The 14,250-nt window shown below is 43.1% G+C and overlaps 1 protein-coding gene across 6 annotated transcripts in view; it reads left to right on the top strand.

Annotated features, from left to right (window-relative positions):
- The window catches only part of LOC135234817 (caM kinase-like vesicle-associated protein), a 49,321-nt gene that overhangs the window by 4,793 nt on the left and 30,278 nt on the right, over positions 1-14,250 (top strand). The window contains exon 1 of one of the 6 annotated variants that reach the window (XM_064299772.1): positions 4,599-4,890. The exons of 2 other annotated variants lie outside the window; for them this stretch is intronic. The gene's annotated coding sequence lies outside the window, so the exon portion shown is untranslated. Of the gene's footprint in view, positions 1-4,598; positions 4,891-12,599; positions 13,254-14,250 lie in introns of those variants that run through there. 3 more of the 6 variants (XM_064299776.1, XM_064299771.1, XM_064299777.1) reach the window with 3 other exon arrangements.

The raw sequence follows: 14,250 nt of genomic DNA, 5'->3' as shown, positions 1-14,250 counted from the left end.
TCATGTATTTTTATGAATATTATTATTATTGTTGTTATTATTAATTTGTTATTTCTTAGTATCTATTCTCAGTACATTAATTATATTTTCTTATTTTATTCCTACTACATGATCTCAAAGAGTAAGACTATCTAGCGAGCTTCCCTATCCATAAGAATTCGGTGGTGAAAATAACTACAATGCGCTCTGACGCGTGACTAGATGACACACTCGCTCGCAATAACGCATTAGCTATTGACACAGTCTCATTATTTCTTATTATATAATCTCAGTAAGTTAAATGAATTATATTTTCTTATTTTATTTCTACTACATGATCTCAAAGAGTAAGACATTATCTAGCGGAGCTAAAGAGTGAATCAAGTGTAACGTTAGATGAAATTAAATTGACTGGATGAAAGACGTGAAAAAAACTACAATGCGCTTTCGTGCAGGTTACCCGCGCTAACTGTTGGTTGATTCACTTCTCCAACAGCAATCCTTCTCTCATGTTATCACGACAAAGCCAGATAACATGGCTTAAAATGATCCACGTTAGAAGTGTTTTATCGGCGTTTTTACTGTCTGGTTAGCTTGCTAGGATGACGCGTGACTAGATGACACACTCGCTTGCAATAACGCGTTGGCTATTGACACAGCATCATATAGTAGCTAATATCATTATCTCAGATAAAAAAAACAAATGTGTGATGCATTCAATCACCATTTTATTTTGGCTGGTTATTTATTTGAGAATACAGCGATGACCTCTGGAAATGTAGATCCTACGCTGCTTATGTGCTCACTTCCACTTCATAAAGGCTTGCTAGCCAGCTAGCTTGCTAAAGTGAACCAAATATGTTAGCTAGCTCGCTCGCTTGATAATGAGGATTGATAAACATAGTGGTCGTATAAACGCATTTAATTAAAAACTTTCATATATACATACCTTTATCGCGGCAAACGAATCTGTGCAGACAAGTCTTGCAGTGGAGAATATTGGATGAGGCACGAGTGACAAACGTCTTATTAAAGAAGTAGCCCGTCACGTGCTGCAGTTCACACTTGTATTAGAGCTCCCTCTACTGGATAATTCTAGTAAATAGCAATTACAACGTTCGAACAAACAAGTACAGACAAATAATCATTTTTTTGTTTATTATACTTATTTAAAAATCGGGACACATCGGCGGCATAACTGCCGATCCCCATGTTGTTAAAAAAGTCAAATAATGGCCGATATATCGACCAAACCGATATATCGGTCGGGCTCTAGTATATATGTCTATGCTCCCACTAGTATGCTCTCTCTCTCTCACTCCCAGACACAAGCACACAGAGACACACACGGACAGACAGACACTCTCTCACACACACACAATGTTGTTGAATGTTGTTAAACTAAACTGACAAACAATGCTGATAATGGAATCTAATGGAATGATTAAAGATTTGAAATACAAATGTAATTATTATTGCATTAATAAAAGTAGGCTAAGGAAATATATTCAGAAGTTTTTATTTTATTTTATTTTTTATACATTTGCCGTAGTATTGTCAATGCGTTTTTAAAGACATCTTGCAAAAGGGGGGCCCCGGCCAGAAGCTAATGCTATTTGGGGGGCCTTGTCCTAGCCGACCAGTCCTGGTTGTTAAAACTCAGGCGCTGTGAAATTTAGACTGCCTGATTTCATAGCCTGGGGTCGCGAGGAAGACTGGTTTTTTATAGCTTATAATTTATTGATATCTTTCAGGAATTGAGATGTGAAAGATATTTAACCAAATATGAACAAAAGTGTTCTAAAAACGTGCTCACCAGCTGAGAGGTAGGCAACACGCTTCTGGAAAAGGCACGTTTTCTACTGTGAGCACTTGGCTAAAAGAAAAAAGAAGTAAGATATATCGGAAACTTAACCATTACATAAGAAAAGGCTGGTAGTGCCGGTGTCTTTTTTGTTTTTGCCACACTATAAAGGCTACATGGAAGGAAATTGTCCTTTCACACAGACCATTTACACAAAACTTACTGAAACGATTGTTATCAGCTGCTCCACCGTGTTTGTGTTAGTAGCCTAGGCAGGCTAGGCTACCTATAGACTCCTTGCTCATGTGGTAAACGTTACTGTTAACAAAAGTTACACTATCAAACAGATTATATAAATTATGGAGGCTTTTATTAATCATAGTCAGGTCCCTGGTCCTAAAATCTGAGACAAGTCTGATTTGAGTCAAGTGATGGAACCTCCACCTCTGCTAAATCTTAAAACTGGGATATCAACAATATAGCCTATCTTGGATTGGCTGATTAACATACCTGATTACCTACGAGGAACTGATATTTTTGCACTTTCTTTGTGAAGTCACCATGAGAATGTATTAACCGGTTTATATATTTTTGTTCTAACTGGTATTGTATTAATTTATGTGGGCTGAACACTGGAACAGAAACATTATTATTATGTTTTTGTTCAGAACGAAATGAAATGAAAAATAATTTGTTCCTAATCCCTGGTTAGTAATACTAGTGGTGCAAAAAGTATCCAGTCACACATTCGCGTTAAAATACAAATATCTTACAGGAACCTGAATTCAGTGAATGTAAAAAGTAGACCAAGTAGCCTACTTTAAGTTACATTTAGGTCAGTTCAGTTTAAGTTTATTGTCATTCCTTCTCCTTACAGGTTATGAAAAAAGCAGAACGAAATATAGTGCCCCCGTGGCCATAGTGCAATACCTAAAACAGAAAAATTGAACAAGCACTAAAAACAGAACGTACAACAATAAAACCAGCAAACTTAAAAACTTCACTTAAGATGAAGTGCTTATGTAAGTCTAAAAAACGTTCAGGTAGGACAGTTCAGGAGACCAACAGCCTATGGAAAAAGCTGTTTTTGAACCTGGTGGTCCTGGTCTTGATACACCTCAGCCTTCTTCCAGAAGGCAGTGGGTCAAACAGTCCTCGAAAGGGGTGCAAGGAGTCCTTCATGATGCTGCGGGCTTTTATTTTACATCTATTGTTAGCATTTATTTCTTTGAGTACCCTTGTATATGTACTCCTGCAGCCTTGTTGGTCGAAAGTTTTTGCTGTTTTTCTCATGCTTCACTAATGAAAGATTAACAACAGTTTCAATGGTATAAACAAGCCAAACAATTGGTTTAAGACAAGCGTGTATACAGGTGTTATGTTTCTAGTGCAGGAAGCGTTAACAGGTATCACTTTAAAGGGTTCTGATAATAGCATTAAGACCTGGATTAGACAGAAAAATATTGATTTTCAGGCCTTGTAGTGAATTTCCATTTCAGCAGCAGAAAACTGAAAAGCAGCAAGACCAGAACAGGAACATGCTTAGGGACAAGTCCAACTGACAGTGTATTGGATCTCAAATAGTATTTTTTGTACACATAATTTTGCCAAAAAAATAAATAAATTACAAATTCACAAGATATGTTACAAAATACTTTTTAAAAAAATGCATTTGCACCACAGAGGTTGCGGGTGTGCAGCAATTCGCTATAATCCCAACCGATTTGTTGGCAAAGTGAGGATCTAGTAAAATATGTTTAATTTTCAGAATCCAGCCGTTTTAACCGTTAACGCCCTCGTTTGGCGTCTGACACTGAATACAGAACATAAGTGCATCAACAGTCAAATCACTGAATCTGTTAATAGGCAGAGCAACCTTTGGATCAACTGTTATCGAAATGTACAACTCACTACCAGATTAAAATTAAGAGATTATGTTACAATAAGTATGCAATGTCTAATCGAAAGATTAAAGTTGACAAACTTTTAAAAAAATTATGTTACAGACATAGACAAGTTACAGTCACAGGAGAAAGAGATAAAGAGAAAGCCTTCCCGGTCAAACAGCACACGACTCAATCACAAATGACATTGTGTGTACTATGAGTAGGTTTGCCCATCATATTATACTGCCTATCTTTCAAAGAGGATAACCTAACGACTAGATTATCCAGCACACTGAAACCCTTCCACCCCTGGGAGACACTAGAGCCAACTGGACCCCCTACTTCCAAACTCCGTCCCCACTTCCTTGCCGGCTAATAACAAAGATTAATTTGACTTGAATCGTGCAGTCAGCATTCAGTATGACGACAGGCCCCAGCCATGGCACAGGATGAGCACACCCACCCAGCAATCTCATGTACTGGCGCACTGTATAAAGCAATCACATGTACTGCGAGCGATAGCCTAGAAAATACTTTAAATGTACAGACCTGTCATTATTCAGTCAGTACTCAGTTACACATCTAGGTGAAATTCACGTTTCGGAAGGGTGTTGCTACGATCCAAGGGCTGATGAAAAATATGTATGTATGCGTACTTAATCTAAAATAAACTTGTGGCACATTTGTTTAAAAGCACTGTGTGTGTGTGTGTGCTGAGAGACACTGTGTTATGCACGTACGTCAATACATACACACTTTATTATAGTACCGTGTTGTCACTGTTATAATTTACCCACAAGTAAGCTTGCGAAACAAGTAAGCGCAGACTTGTTTTACTGTTAGGATGTGTTTGAGGCGCCAGTGTTCCATCCGTGGGTGAAAGCGTTATCCACGTCCCTGCCCTGTACAGATGATGAAATGATGTCTGTTGCCGTTAAATCCGCGCCAATCCCGTCCTGCAGAATCACTTTGCTCGAGCGGCTGGAGCAGTGATCACGTCTCCGCGCGCGCAGCGGTGCTTAGTAGGATACGTTGTAGGATTACGTTTATCTCAAACGTCTTACTGCTCATAAGCAGACCTGCGATGTAGCACATCGCTGTCCAATCTAAACTGAAAGGAATATTTCCAGACCATTACAAGTTTTGAATTTAATGGATTTTCTGAGGAACTCCTTCCCGCTCTAAGCGCTCCGTGTATTTCAGGGAGTACCGGACCTCTAGGTGAGTTAAAACAAGGCTGTGTCCGCCTCTGTATTTCTGAGACCCGGTAGGAGTTTTGGTAGTGCTAATAAATATCGTTCTTTTCGGGTTGCGTGCTTTTGGTGTTGTGTTTTAACGTTGCTTTTAAGAAATACTTTTTTTGCCCGACGAAAGGCCACACTGAATTTTTAAGTAAAATGTAGCTGGAGTGATGGCACTAATGTTATTTTTTTTTAATGTTCCAAATTCATTATCGTTTTTAAAAGTCTTATGTAGTAGCTGAAATATGTCACATTTATGTTTTCTGTTTTTAAATTGATGTATGTATTATCCCAAATAACTACTGCCTATCCAGTTCAAAAAGGATCAAGCTGATGTCTGTCTGTCAGCCTGTCTGATTGTCTAATCCTGAGTTCTGTAACTATGAAGCTGGGATCTTTCGGCATGCTGATATCTGTATGTGAGGAAAGGATGCTGCATGGTTTTGAAGGAGTGCCCCTCCAGATCTATTAAAGAACGCGTTGATTACGTTTCTGGCTCTGAGGATAGACACCTGTGAAAGTTACACTGAATATTTCACACCTGGCTCTCTGTTTCTCTGACTGCGAGCTCAGGTACCACTCCTGTGTTTGGCTTCTCCCTGCTAACTCAGGCAGCAGGACTACAGATGAATGTATTGAGTATTTAATAATGTATCCCTTGATTCAGACATTATGGAACCTGTTTTAATGTGTGTTCCCTCCCTCCGTATTTCTCTGTTCAGTTCAAAGGAACATATGAAATGTATAGGTACCTAAAACCATTTTACCACCTTCTGCCTGAGGTCACACTGTCTCCTCATCTCTCAATGCCCCCCCCCCCCCCAGATGTGTGTGTGTGTGTGAAAATTTAGTCTAATCAATCACTAATCATTAATATTGAGTGTGTGTGTGTGCGCTTGCTCACTCGTGCATGTATGTGTGTGTGATGGATTTCATGTAAATATGGTGTAATCAATTACCGATCATTAATATTGAACCAAATCGAAACCTGCAGGGGACTCATTAACACCACATGTAGATTAAGTGACCCTGGATTGCAAATGATCAATAAAATTGATCGCAAGATGAATAATGTGATATTGAATGGTGAGTTGGGTGGAGCAGTATCTGGACTGTAATTGCCAGCTCTGCCTCCCTTCCTCCCTCTGTTCTCCTGTCCATCTTTCTCTCTCCCGCTCGTGGTGTAGTAATGATCCGGCGTCAGAGAGGGTCAAGCAGACGTTTCCCTCGAGGGACCGAGAGAGAGGCTAATGGCTCTCATTTTCTTTCTGCTTACTGGACTGCGGTGCATGAGTGGGAGAATGGGAGAGGGTGAAACGCAAGGCGTGGTCCTAAGCCTCCTCAAAGCGTATGACAGAGCACGTGTGACAGGAGAACACACACGGGTATGAGCTCAGTCACACCCTCAGGACAGGTCTACCCTTAAACAGGTGTAGTCAGACAGGTTTACACTTAAACAGGTGTGGTCAGACAGGTTTACACTTAAACAGGTGTAGTCGCACGAGTGTACTGGCGATTGTATCACCTACACTAGTATATAGTCTCTGGAGTGATTGGCTTACGTTCACAGCCGTCTATGTAGACACGCTTCTTGTTGGCAGAACTGTATCATGCAGACACACCACCCTTTACACACATCACGCACGCACACCACCCTTTACACACCGCACACACACACCACCTTTTACACATCACACACACACAATCTGCCTGTTATCCCTCTCTTACCTGCTCACAGGTAAATAAGGACACACACCGCTGGCTTTTACAGATCCTACATGCTCTAGCTTTTACGCTCCAGTCACCAACCACATTTACACGCACACCACAATGTGATTATTGTCAGTATTGTGATTATGAAAATGGCTTGATTAAGCCATTTACATGTGTCTGCAAATGAAGCACATTTATCATGCAAATCATGGTTAGATCAAACACATGGCCTCAGACAGTTATACTGGCAAAAACTTTAGAAGATAAGACACAGAGGCGCTACGCTTCCACATCCACACATACACACATTAACCCACACACACACAACACTTAACACACATACACGCAACGCTTAACACACATACACGCAACACTTAACACACATCCACACATACACACAACGCTTAACCCCCATCCACACATACACACAACACTTAACCCACATACACACAACACTTAACACACATACACACAACACTTAACACACATACACGCAACACTTAACACACATACACGCAACACTTAACACACATACACACAACACTTAACCCACATACACACAACATTAACACACATAAACACAACACTTAACACACATACACGCAACACTTAACACACATACACGCAACACTTAACGCACATACACGCAACACTTAACACACATACACACAACACTTAACCCCCATCCACACATCCACACAACACTTAACCCACATACACACTACTTAACACACATCCATACATACACACAACACTTAACACACATACACACAACACTTAACACACATCCACTCATACACACAACACTTAACCCACATCCACACATACACACAACACTTAACCCACATACACACAACACTTAACACACATACACACAACACTTAACCAACATACACACAACACTTAACCCACATACACACATCCACACACCACTTAACCCACATACACACAACACTTAACACACATCCACACATCCACACAACACTTAACACACATCCACACAACACTTTACCCACATACACACAACACTTAACACACATCCACACATACTCAGAACACTTGACACACATCCACACACAGGACACTTAAACCACATCCAGACACACACTCACACACACTGTATACCTGCACACACACACACACACTGTATACCTGCACACATAAACACACACACTGTATTCCTGCACACACACATGAAACCCTGCGCGGTGTGAAGATGGGCCAGCGTGGAGTGAAGGCAGCGTGCTCTGTTGGCGGGAGCGCGAGATGGCCGCCGTCTACACACCGCGTCCGCTCAGCGCCTTATTCCCGCCCCTGACCTCTGACCCTCGGCCGTCTTTACCGGGGCAGAACGGCCCATCTCTGAGCATCCTCTCCTTCCACAGGCGTGATGAGGTCTGCACATCGCAGCCTGTCTCCCCCGTGCAGGTCCGTCTCTGTGCGGTGACTGAACGGCTCCCTCAGCCTTCAGGACCGAACCCAACCAGGACCGCCGTCCACACACACTCACCTGCACACCATGGCATCTACACGGCTGGGTTAACGTGCTGGGTGGAAGAGTTGGGTTCACACACTGATGTTTGAGTAGTTGGGTTCGCACACTGATGTTTGAGTAGTTGGGTTTGCACACGTTTGAGTAGTTGGGTTCACACACTGATGTTTGAGTAGTTTGGTTCACATGCTGATGTTTGAGTTGTTGGGTTCACACACTAATGTTTGAGTAGTCGGGTTCACACACTGATATTTAAGTTGTTGGGTTCACACACTGATGTTTTATGGGTGGAAAGGGTGGCATAGTAGTTAGCACAGTGGTTAGACGGTTGTGGGTTCGAATCTCGGCTTGGGGCCTTTCTGTGCGGAGTTTGCATGTTCTCCCCGTGTTCGCGTGGGTTTACTCTGGGTACTCTGGGTTTGAGTGTGGGTTTCCTCCAACACTCAAAGACATGCATGTTAGGTGCGCTGCTGCAGGTGCCCTTGACAAAGGCACTGGCCTCAGAACTGGAGAGGCAGCTGCCCACTGCTCCTAAGTAACTAGGATGGGTCAAATGCAGAGGACAAATTACCCCACGGGGTTCAATAAAGTATATCTTATGTTTGAGTAGTTGTATAGGTTGCAGGTGTTGGGTTTGTACACTGATGTTTGAGTAATTGTATAGGTTGCAGGTTTGATACCCAGGTTCGACACTGTCACTGTACCCTTGAGCTAGGCATTCAGCCTGAATTACTTTGCAAAATATTCAGCTGTTTAAATGGATTGTAAACTGTGTAACCCTGGGTGAGAGTGTCTGCTAAATGCCTGAAATGTAAAAAATGACGCTTTATTAGAATATGTTAGGTAGTGTCACTGTAGCAAATGTGACAACAAACAAGCTGAAGGCTGAGAGGAAGAAAGATTTATGTTCATTGTGAAGGACCTTTGGTAGGTACAATAGGTAGCCTACATTTTGTCGGAACATACAAACTACCAATGGGTACAAAAGATAAATTCACTTACCGAAAGTGCAGTGCAGCAATGACGGTACTTTTAGTGATGTTATTTAAGATGTGATGTATTCAACATGTAACCGTTGCCTTAATGACTTTCACTTGGAGCACCTTAATTAATAATGAAATAAGATAATGCAATATTAATGCCTATAAGTTTAAGTTTTTAACATAAATAATTCAGCGAATAAATAACTGTCTCTCTCGCTCTCAATCTCTCTCTCTCACTCTCTGTCTCCATCTCTCTACCAACATGTGTCTTTTTAAGAGGTGAAATGGCTGCATTGATGTTGTTGTCAGTAGGGGTTTGGGAAACGGGCTCTTTGAGTTAATAATGTGCCTGCAGGACGGACGGAGTGGACCCGTGTCGCTCCCTTACCCTCCGGGAGCTCATTACAGCCGCTAACGCTGTGAGCAAGGCAGGACAGACAGACGGGCAGACAGACAGACGGACAGAAAGAAAGGAAGAAAGGGAATGCAGACAGGAGGGCTGAGTGGGAGGGAAGAGAAAAGGGAAAGAGAGGTGGATGTGAGAAGTGGTATGTCAGAGACCAAAAATAGAACCTGGGACTCTCTCTCTCTCTCTCTCTTCCCCCCCTCTCTCTCCCTCTCTCTCTCTCGCACACACATTCTCTCGCAAACACACACATACACAAACACATCCTCTCACTCTCTCTCCCTCTCCATGACACACATTTGTTTTTTTTATACACATTCTCTCACTTTCACATTGACACATTCACACCTTCGCACACAGACACACGTTCCCTCTCTGACACAGAAACAATAGAAGTGCCATCCTTGAATACAAAATCCACTTTGTTATGTTTTCTTCACAAATTGTTTACATGTACTTTGCAATTTGATTAAGTTCCATTTTTTCTAATCATGTCAGTCTGTGTGCAAACACAACAACTGGAAACACTTAATTGATCAGTCGGTTATAAATCATATTTGAAGAGAGGCATGGGCGATGGTGGTTAGAAACGGCTTTGAAGGAACAGAGAAAAGCTGTGAGGCAGAATCCAAGGCTTCCCAGATGTCCCAGTCTTGGGGTGTCCAGGTGTGTCCAAGAAGTGTCGGTGTACGCTCAAAATTGCGTTGGGGGGAGGGGGGGGGGGGGGGCTTCCCCTTAAACTGACTTTTTGGTCTTGATCTGTTTTCAGTCATTTTCCTTGATTATTAACACACCAGTTCATTCAGAAAATTCTCAATACCATCAGCTATAGGCGTTTATGCCATTGAGAAAGCAATACACTTTTGTTCATTTGCAATGCAAAATTGTTCACATTTTATCAACGTGATTCGAGTCCTTTTCCTTCTCTGCACTCATACTCCGAGAATATTCATGGCAAAGATCAGAAATGCACAGATGTTAAACAATCTTCAAGCGCAGGTTTTGTTAGGGTGGTGTATCTTTCATTAAGTGTAATGCTTAAAATTGACTTTTCTTAATTGAATCATTTAGTCTCCTAAGCACAAGGTGACAAAGCTGTGTGTTACTTGCCAATAGATGAGTCAGATTGTTTGTTAATAAAGGAAGATGAATGAGAACAGGTTGAGACCAACAATCTTCCACCTCACCAATTTTCTAATCCCCAACCACTACTTCCTGCAGTGCGATGCCCGATTCAGGGTGAGGTAGGAGAAAAACCTGGACGGACATGTGGTGTGGACAGACGCAGGGTGTAGATGGACACAGGGTCTGGACGGTCACAGGGTACTTTTGGATGAGACAACCCTGCTCTCATTCCCGTGAGGCGTCCTGTGGTCTGGAGTCCTGCCCATGCCAGCGGCAGCTATGATCAAGCTGCCAAGATTGCGCTTCGCTTGTGAAGCTCACTTCCTGGTCTGCTCACTGGCGCCAGTGCGGTTGGCCCCTGTATGGGTCTTTCAGCCACTCGTTTCTGTGTAATTCAAGGGTGCCAATATGGCGAAATATGAATTCAATCATTTTTTCTTGCCAGAACATGCAGTTGCAGTAGGTGTTTTTTCTTCATCTAATGTCCCCATTTACTAAGTTATTGTGTCACTTGGACAATATTTTGTGGAGGCAATTTGCATCACTTGGGTGTGCGGTACCTCAATGCTTGGTACTGGCTCCAGACTGTCAATCACACTGTGCCTGGATCCGGCCTGGACTTCATGCCCATATAAGGCACCCCCCCCCCTTTTCCCTACTGCGCTCTCTGGCTTCAATTTGTTCAACATGGTGGCACAAAAACTGCACTTCCGTGACTTCAAAAAGCTTTTTGCAATGGGGTCATTATCACTTTTTCCATTTTTTTACATGGTCAATGTTCAGGTGTCCCACAGAGGCGGGTACACAGTTGTCTGTAGCTCCGCCCACTGAGAGAGGGTTTCAGTCTGCAGAGTTTCCCCAGGCTCACCACACTGGGTCGGCAGAGTGTCTGCACTCTGTCTGCACCAGCTGCACATAAACTGCAGTCTTCAGGCTGCGCAGCTCAGCCGATGTTAAAGACAGCGGGAGACCACAGCATTCTCCCCGTAGGAGAATATTCTGCGCTCTAAACTGACATCCTGTGAAAGGACAGGCCTAAAATATGATTAGGTATTCCAAATTTGTTCACTAAAAATAGGATCAAATTATATAAAGAGTTTTTGAGAACTAGAGCCCCAGCTGGTCCCATAGGGACCCAGCCTCAACCTCGTCTGCGATTCTTTGATGAAACAGGCCTGCACACAGTAAAATGTGTGAATTTAACTCTAACAGTGTTAATTCCACTCTCAACAGATCGCATTTAATCCCACATTCCAGAGTTGGACCAAATGTTATCTGTTAAGAGTTGAATGAACACTGTTAGAGTTGAATTAGCACTGTTCCGGTTGAATCAACACTGTTAGAGTTGAATTAGCACTGTTAGAGCTGAATTAACACTGTTTAGGTTGAATTAACACTTAGAGTTGAATTAGCACTGTTCAGGTTGAGTGAACACTGTTAGAGTTGAATTAGCACTGTTCAGATTGAATGAACCCTGTTACGAGTTGAATGAACACTATTAGAGTTGAATGAACACTGTTGGAGTTGAATGAACACTGTTGGAGTTGAATGAACACTGTTGGAGTTGAATGAACACTGTTGGAGTTCTGTACTGTTAGCGCCGTGCAGTTTAAGGTGTGTGTGCGTGGCGGTGAAGGCGGTTCTCTGGGCCGAGGCGTCCGGTGAGCTGGGTCACCGCGTGTTCTCGGCAGGCTGTCGGCCCCGGAAGCGCCACGCTGCGGAGCCGTATTTGGGCCGGGTGTGCAGGTAGTGCCCCAGGAGAGGGGGGAACATGAACATATTGGCCCAGCGTGGCACAGCCTGGTCCAGCGCATGCGCAAAGCATGACCCGATTCTCTCTCTCAGAGGGCAGCTTGCACACTCAAGAGTTACTTCCTTTTCCAGTCTCTGTCTCTCCCCCTCTCTCTGTCCCTCCCCCCTCTCTCTGTCTCTCCCCCCTCTCTCTGTGTCTCTCCCCCTCTCTCTGTCTCTCCCCCCTCTCTCTGTGTCTCTCCTCCTCTCTCTGTGTCTCTCCTCCTCTGTCTGTCTCTCCCCCCTCTTTCTGTCTTCCCCCTCCTAATTTCCTCCCCATTTCCTCCTAAAAGGGGTGTTCCTGCCCCAAGCTGGTGCTTTAATCGATCAAGCAGAGAGTTTATTGCACAGTCACAGGAGAAAGGGGACAGGCACTTAATTATGCCTTAGTTGACCAGAAAAAGCTAATGGAGAACGTGAGGGTCAGTCCCGTGGTCAGGGAGCCTGAGGCCCCAAATGTTCCTGTGTGTAGTTACATTTCTATACATGTGCGTTTGTTTGTATATGTGTGTGTATGTGCGCGCGCATGTGTGTGTGTGTGGCATTCGATCCGGTGGAGAGTTGGAGCAGTCTCTCCCACGTCTTCTGGAGTGAGCACGCACACCTGGGTTGTGTTAGCGAATCAGCCCAGGTGCTTAAAGGTGTGCTCCTCTCCACGGACTGGGAGCACACACATCGAGAGAGAGCGAGTCTCTTTGTGAGAGACTGAAAAGCAGAGGCGTTGGTCAGCTGGAAATTGTGTTTGCTTTGATTTGACTTATTTGATTTAGTTCATCATTTTCTCCCGGAACCTGTGAGGTGGAAGGGTGAAGATTCTTGTTACTCGTTTGTTCGTGAGTGTTGCGTGTGCTCTCTCTTCTCTTCTCTCTCTCTGTGGCCTTCGGGGAAATAAGACACCATGGTGAAAGCCAGAATTTCCGCATCTCCCTCCCAGGGGTGTCATAGGGTGGGGAACTACATTTATGTATGATCACACTATCTTTATATTCAGCGGTGGGTGGCATAAACTTTGGTTTGTTGGGTACTTTTCAGGGTTCAGATGGTAATAAACTCTTGATAGCTTTAAGGGCTTGATTTTGACAAAGGATTCCTGATGATTAGTGTAGTAATTAGTATAGTTACTGTACACTGATTGGATGGATTCCAAACTTAACTACCATGTAGAACAGAGGGCTCAATTAGCCAGTCAAAAGAGTTCAGACCAGATTGCAAGTGCTGCATTTATTTAAAAAATTCTTTTTTGGTATCGTATTGTGCTCCTTTCTCTTTGATCCGTTCTCTGCCACGCTAAAGCAGCCTAACACACTGCTGGGATAAGATAAGTGTAGTTTAATAAGTACTTTATGGCTTTGTTACCTAGAGTAAAGTTTTTGTCCTGACTTTGTGGAAAATGCCTGGAAGATCATTATTTTTGTCTTGTCTTTTATTGACAGGGACCAGTCCTGACAGTACTGCTCCAGAGACAGGTTCTGCAGTAGGGCCTGTTCTGTGGGTGCCAGTGCACCCCAATTATTGACACAGAAAAAGACGTTTACACCTGTGTCCGTAATGAGTCATCAGTCTTTAGGCTATTCCACCTGAGCCGTTAGCCCATTATGTCACCATGCAGTGATTGGACAGGTCTGATTTTCGGTTCTTGAGTCCTCATACCAGTGATCCCGTGTGACTAATCCTGTGTGACTAATCCTGGCCTTTGGTCACCAGTTTCTCCTTTGCTACTTTTTCATAAGGAAGTGTGTGGGAGGTTTTGGGTTTCATTTGACGTGTTTAGGGATGAGGGTACTTTCGCCAATGCTGGGACAAGCCTAATTCAGTCTGACTCTCTGAGAC

The sequence above is a fragment of the Anguilla rostrata genome, chromosome 11 (assembly GCF_018555375.3).
Source record: "Anguilla rostrata isolate EN2019 chromosome 11, ASM1855537v3, whole genome shotgun sequence".
In the NCBI taxonomy this organism is placed as follows: Eukaryota; Metazoa; Chordata; class Actinopteri; order Anguilliformes; family Anguillidae; genus Anguilla; species Anguilla rostrata.
This window is presented reverse-complemented; position numbering and strand designations above follow the sequence as displayed.